The 7,041-nt window shown below is 41.4% G+C and overlaps 1 long non-coding RNA gene across 1 annotated transcript; it reads right to left on the bottom strand.

Moving 5' to 3' along the window:
• Positions 1-4,366: 4,366 nt before the first annotated feature.
• Positions 4,367-5,705, bottom strand: LOC311121910. The gene is made up of 3 exons (XR_014612362.1): positions 5,465-5,705; positions 5,273-5,361; positions 4,367-4,387 (listed from the first exon to the last, which is right to left on the bottom strand). It is a non-coding gene; the product is annotated as an uncharacterized lncRNA (long non-coding RNA).
• Positions 5,706-7,041: the final 1,336 nt, after the last annotated feature.

Genomic DNA, 7,041 nt, shown 5'->3' with positions numbered 1-7,041 from the left:
TCTCTCTCTCTCAATTCAATTTAAATTTAAGGGCTTTATTGGCATGGGAAACATATGTTAACATTGCCAAAGCAAGTGAAATAGATAATGAACAAAAGTGAAATATACAATAAAAAAATGTACTGTAAACATTACACTCATAAAAGTTCCAAAGGAAAAAATACATTTCAGGTCACAAATCTTGCTGCTGTGATGGCACACTGTGGCATTTCACCCAATAGATATGGGAGTTTATCAAAACAGGATTTGTTTTTTAATTCTTTGTGGGTCTGTGTAATCTGAGGGAAATATGTGTCTCTAATATGGCAGGAGGTCAGGAAGTGCAGCTCAGTTTCCACCTCATTTTGTGGGCAGTGTGCACATAGCCTGTCTTTTCTTGAGAGCCAGGTCTGCCTTCGGCGGCCTTTCTCAATAGCAAGACTATGCTCTGTTTTTTTGTTAATTACTTGACACATTCTAAATAATTATATATATTTTTTCTCATGATTTGGTTGGCTCTAATTGTGTTTGCTGTCCTGGGGCTCTGTGAGGTCTGTTTGTGTTTGTGAACAGAACCACAGGACCAGCTTACTTAGGGGACTCTTCTCCAGGTTCATCTCTCTGTAGGTGAGGGCTTTGTTATGGAAGGTTTGGGAATCGCTTCCTTTTAGAATTTAACGTCTCCTTTCTGGACTTTGATCATTAGCGGGTATCGGCCTAATTCTGCTCTGCATGCATTATTTGGTGTTTTACGTTGTACACTGAGGATATTTTTGCAGAATTCTGCATGCAGAGTCTGAATTTGGTGTTTGTCCCATTTTGTTAACAGGTAACTTGATATGCTGACAGCTGTCTCCTTTCATTTAGTCTCTCTCTCTCTCTCTCTCTCTCTCTCTCTCTCTCTCTCTCTCTCTCTCTCTCTCTCTCTCTCTCTCTTCTCTCTCTCTCTCTCTCTCTCTCTCTCTCTCTCTCTCTCTCTCTCTCTCTCTCTCTCTCAGCAGGTAACAGGAGAATGATGTCATACTGTCACAGCTCAGCCTCCTCTTCCTCTTCCTCCTCCTAGAACCAGTCTGACCAAAAAAAACAACCAAAATACAACCTAATGAAAACTAACAGCCTATCAACAAGGATCTATGTTCAACCAACCTGACATTCAGCCAACAAGCCAATGACTAAACAACTAGGCCCAACATTCAACCAACCAACCAATGTTCGACCAACCAAGAAATAACCAATAGACAACCAACCTGACATTTAATTAACTACTATCCAACCAACCTGACATTTAATTAACTACTATCCAACCAACAGACATCAGTCTCACTCTGAAAGTCCCCCTCTTTCAGTCAATCATAAAACAACTACCTGGACCACAACTTTGTGCTCAATGGAGACAACGGTTGTTCTTCAATAAACCAAAAGCTCCTACAGCCGTCTTGTTGCAGTGTGTGAGTTAAACACAGGGTCCCTTTAGGCCTCAACACATCCTTATACTACACATGTACTGGAGTGGACACTCCCTAGCAAGATCATGTCTAGAATACCACCGGAGTTCTGAACACACACACACACAAACTTATAGAATTGGAGTGTAGCTATGCACCTCTCCCTTTCTCTGTCATCAACCAAAGCCAGAGAAGGAGTGTGTGTGTGTGTATGTGTATGTGTGTGTGTGTGTGTGTGTGTGTGTGTGTGTGTGTGTGTGTTTGAGAGAGAGAGAGCGAGAGAGAGAGAGAGAGAGAGAGAGAGAGAGAGAGAGAGAGAGAGAGTGAAAAACCACAGTGTGCCATCACAGCTGCAAGATTCGTGACCTGTTGCCACAAGAAAAGGTCAACCAGTGAAGAATTATAATAATAATATAATAAATTATAATAAGCCATTTAGCAGACGCTTTTATCCAAAGCGACTTACAGTCAACAAACACCATTGTAAATACAACCCATATTATGTTTATTTATTTTCCCATTTGTACTTTAACTATTTGCACCATTGTTTGTTACAACACTGTATATATACATAATATGACATTTGAAATGCCTTTATTCTTTTGGAACTTCGGAGTGTAATGTTTACTGTTAATATTTATTGTTTATTTCACTTTTGTTTACTATCTACTTCACTTGCTTTGGCAATGTTAACATATGTTTCCCATGCCAATAAAGCCCTTAAATTGAAATTGAAATGAGAGAGAGAGAGAGAGAGAGAGAGAGAGAGAGAGAGAGAGAGAGAGAGAGAGAGAGAGAGAGAGAGAGAGAGAGAGAGAGAGAGAGAGAGAGAGAGGAGAGAGAGAGAGCACAGTCTGCTGGAATGGGCATTTGAGTGAGACAGAGCTGGTACACATGCACACAAACTTCCCTCTGTTCCTCTGTTAGTAGTGGAACACACTTCCCCTTGTTCCTCTGTTAGTAGTGGAATAATTTTTTTCTTGATCATGAAGTATATTTAAAACCAAATGTTTTACTGGGTGACTTTCACTTTTACTTGAGTCATTTTCTATGAAGGTATCTTTTCTTTTACTCAAGTATGACAGTTGGTTACTTTTTCTACACTGCTTCCATCCAGCTATCTACTATCATTATCATATGTGTGAAAAACTTGGTTGGAAATCACACAAGACTGATCTCAGTTAATTCATACTGTATGTTGTAGTCTGTCTAAGAGAGAAATCACACAATACTGATCTCAGTTAATTCATACTGTATGTTGTAGTCTGTCTAAGAGAGAAATCACACAAGACTGATCTCAGTTAATTCATACTGTATGTTGTAGTCTGTCCAAGAGAGAAATCACACAAGACTGACAGCCTGTGAGTTTATTAAAAGCATTCAGTGATTACATGGCAGTTTAGAGAGCAACAGGTCTTTATCTGTAAAGGGTAAATAACATAACATCAACATAATCTGCACTCACATCACAAATATGAAATAAACACTTCTCAACAATACCTTTGAGATCATTGATATATATTACCATATTTATTAACTTTAATTTGATTAATTGATTGATTTGCACACAGCATATTCACAATTTAATGTATATCAGACCTGAACTAAGTACTATACTTTCTCTGTAACCCACAGATCATAAGAGAATAACATCATTATCTCTATATACTACTAACATCATAACAATAATCTACATAATAATCAATACCATAATATTTATAATGAATAACATCATTATCTCTATACTACTAACAACATAACAATAATCTACATCAGTCAATATCATAAAATGTATAATCAATAACATCATGAGAGGTAAACAACAGCAACAAAACAATCGAGAAAAAGATGACCCCTTTATTAAAATGTTTCAAAATACAAAGAATGAACAGATGATTATAATAATACATGGACTAATAATGGAAACCCTTCAAGATAAAGAATCTAAGAGAAACACTAAATAAGATAAAGACATAAAGACAAAAGCTAAAAGCAGCAATACATTCTGGAACACAAAACAGACGTAATTGAGCTACTCTCTAAAAATAATCAAAACCCCATGTTACCCAAAACCCCATGTTACCAAAACCCCATGTTACCCAAAACCCCATGTTACCCAAAACCCCATGTTACCAAAACCCCATGTTACCCAAACCCCCATGTTACCCAAAACCCCATGTTACCCAAAACCCCATGTTACCAAAACCCCATGTTACCAAAACCCCATGTTACCAAAACCCCATGTTACCAAAACACCATGTTACCAAAACCCCATGTTACCCAAAACCCCATGTTACCCAAAACCCCATGTTACCAAAACCCCCATGTTACCAAAACCCCATGTTACCAAAACCCCATGTTACCCAAAACCCCATGTTACCAAAACCCCATGTTACCAAAACCCCATGTTACCCAAAACCCCATGTTACCAAAACCCCATGTTACCCAAAACCCCATGTTACCCAAAACCCCATGTTACCCAAAACCCCATGTTACCCAAAACCCCATGTTACCCAAAACCACATGTTACCAAAACCCCATGTTACCCAAACCCCCATGTTACCCAAAACCCCATGTTACCCAAAACCCCACGGTACCATGGTGGTACAAAACAAACAAAAATTAATAATAGTGGTTACAATCACTCCTTTTAGATTTCTTCCAAGGTTATAAAAAGATAAACTAATTCTTAACTTGTGTTATTAAAATTAGAACCACTTAAGGTTTGTCACCACATTTTAAACACCAGTCCACTGCTGACCATAGATTTAAAACACAAAACTGACCTAAGATCAGCATTTAGGGTCAGCATCATTCTACTCCTACTCAGTCCCCTGGGCTGCTCTCTCCTCTCCCGGTCCAGCTTCAGCTCTGGAGCTCAGAGAGACCATCTCCATGGCATTGGCATCAACATAAAGATCCATGCTGCTCACCCTGTTCACTCTCTTCTGCCTCCTGGTGGTCTAGGGAGACACAGCACCAAGAGTCAGTAACTGTCACAAGTGGAAAAAATTGATTTAATCAATTTTAGAATAAGGCTGTAACGTGACAAAATGTGTACAAAATTCAAGGGCTCTGAATACTTCCCGAATGCACTGTGCATATACAGTGGGTAAAACAGGATGTAAACATTATTAAAGGGACCAGTGTTCCATGACTATGTACATAGGGAAGCAGTCTCTAAGGTGCAGGGTAGAGGTGAATAAGGTGTTTATCTTGTCTGGGAGCGAGGCGTCGGTGTCCCATACGTGGCTAGCTTTCCCTTTATAATCTGGGATTGTCTGGAGTCCCTGCCACATACGTCTCGTGTATGAGCCGTTGAATTGCTCATACTTTGTCCCTGTACTGTCGTTGTGCCTGTTTGATACACATCCATGTTCACAGTCACCTTGCCACTGGTATCTCTCTCTCTCTCTCTGTCTCTCTCTCTGTCTCTCTCCCTCTCTCGTTCTCTCCCCCTCTCGTTCTCTCTCCCTCTCGTTCTCTCCCCCTCTCGTTCTCTCCCCCTCTCATTCTCTCCCCCTCTCGTTCTCTCCCCCTCTCGTTCTCTCCCCCTCTCGTTCTCTCCCCCTCTCGTTCTCTCCCCCTCTCGTTCTCTCTCCCTCTCGTTCTCTCCCTCTCGTTCTCTCCCTCTCGTTCTCTCCCTCTCGTTCTCTCCCTCTCGTTCTCGTTCTCTCATAATCAGTACAGTACTGAAGAACAAACCCAAGATAGTGCAACACAAGTCAAAGATACACATCTGGTTAATCACACACCTTAAACACAGATATAGACCAATGTAGAATCTGAACCCTGCTCAAAGACACAAACATTTAAATGACTTGTAACGTCTGAGTAACTGTCTTTACCTTGTAGTACAGGTAGATGGTGGTGATGGCTGTCAGTAGGATCAGCAGCACTACAACGTGTCTGATGATGAAGGCTGGCAGAGGAGAGGCTGAAAACAGAAACACCTTTGATGAGGGGACTGGTCATCATCACATAGATCTGTGGGAAATCTGTCAATGACAAAGTTAGAAGTCTGGTTCATGTTCAGTTACCTGTGACGGTGAGGTTGAGGAGCTCACTCTCAGAGGAGAAGTTATGAGAGAAAACATAATTGTCATAAACACAGCTGTAGTTCCCTTGGTGGGAGTCATCTGCAGCAGGGAAGAGGAAGGCAGCAGAGTGATTGACAGCTGGCTGGGTCTGGGTTCTGTTGGAGCCGGTGAACGTGAGGAGGAAGGAGCCTCCTGGGTACTGTGGCTGAGTGGAGCAGGTGATGGTGAAGTTGTAGCCCCTGAACACCTCGGGCCCCTGATGGCCCCTGGCATTGAGTCAGTCAGGAAGATATCAGGCTGGACCAGGAGATCTGTAACAAATACAAAAGCATTCTGGGATATTTAAGTTGTATTTGATTCCTACTTGACTGAGTGATTCATTTTGCAAAGCAGACTGACAAGCTAAACAGTCATCGTAAGAGGGGCAGAGGAAGTTGAATGAATGATGGAAATCAGTTGAATATAATTTAAATATCTTGATATTTCCTGAGCAGATCACTGTGAGTCCAGGAAGGAGATGTAATACATGGCCAAAAGAATGTGGAACTCGGTAGTGAGTGTTGCAACCGAGGATCATTTTGACGCTCTACGCGCTTCAGGGGTCCGTTCTGTGAGCTTGTGAGGCCTACCACTTCACGGCTGAGCCGCTGTTGCTCCTAGACGCCACGTTGAAAGTCACTGAGCTCTTCGGATATTCTACTACCAATGGTGGTCTATGAATTGTATGGCTGTGTGCTCGATTTTATACACCTGTCAGCAACAGGTATGGCTGAAATAGCTGAATCCACTAATGTCCACATACATTTGGCCATATAGTGTATCTTGTTATTACCTGAGCAGATCACTGTGCGTCCAGGACGGAGATGATACGTTCTCCCACACTCCCTCAGTGAAGACTCAGACCCAGAACAGTCAACTCTAAACCCTCTAGTGGTGTTTCCAGGTAGAACTGAAACAGTGGAGCCACAACCCAGCTGTCTACACACTACTGCAGCTACAGCCTCCTTGTTCCTGCCATCAGCTCCCACAGTCCTTCACTCTCCCTGGTCGTACCGCTCCACTCCACCAGCACAGCGACTGCCTCCTCCCACCAGCCTCACATCATCAGGCTCTGAGAAAAGAAGAGAGAGAGACAGTAATCTTACTATTTTCTCACTAAAACACATCTACAGTGGGCTCCAAAATTACTGGCACCCCTGACTGCACCAACAATACATTAAAAATATAAACAATACTGTACTTTATTAATGTTTCAATGGAACCAACCAAAATCATACAATTATTTAATACAAAATAAATGTAACCAAAATCAAGGTTTCATAATTATTGGCACTCCTCATTTAGTACTTAGTGCAACCACCTCTGGCAAGGATAACAGCATGGAGTCTTTTCCTGTAATGTTTGACAAGGTTAAGGAACACATTTGGAGGGATTTTGGACCATTCCTCTATGCAGATCCTTTCAAGATCCTTCACATTCTTGGGTTTGCGCTTATCAACTGCCATCTTCAAATCAGCCCACAGATTTTCGATTGGATTGAGGTCTGACTGAGATGGCCATGGCAGAAGATATATATT

This window comes from Coregonus lavaretus (genome assembly GCF_964263955.1).
Source record: "Coregonus lavaretus genome assembly, contig: HAP1_SCAFFOLD_2886, whole genome shotgun sequence".
NCBI lineage: Eukaryota > Metazoa > Chordata > Actinopteri > Salmoniformes > Salmonidae > Coregonus > Coregonus lavaretus.
This window is presented reverse-complemented; position numbering and strand designations above follow the sequence as displayed.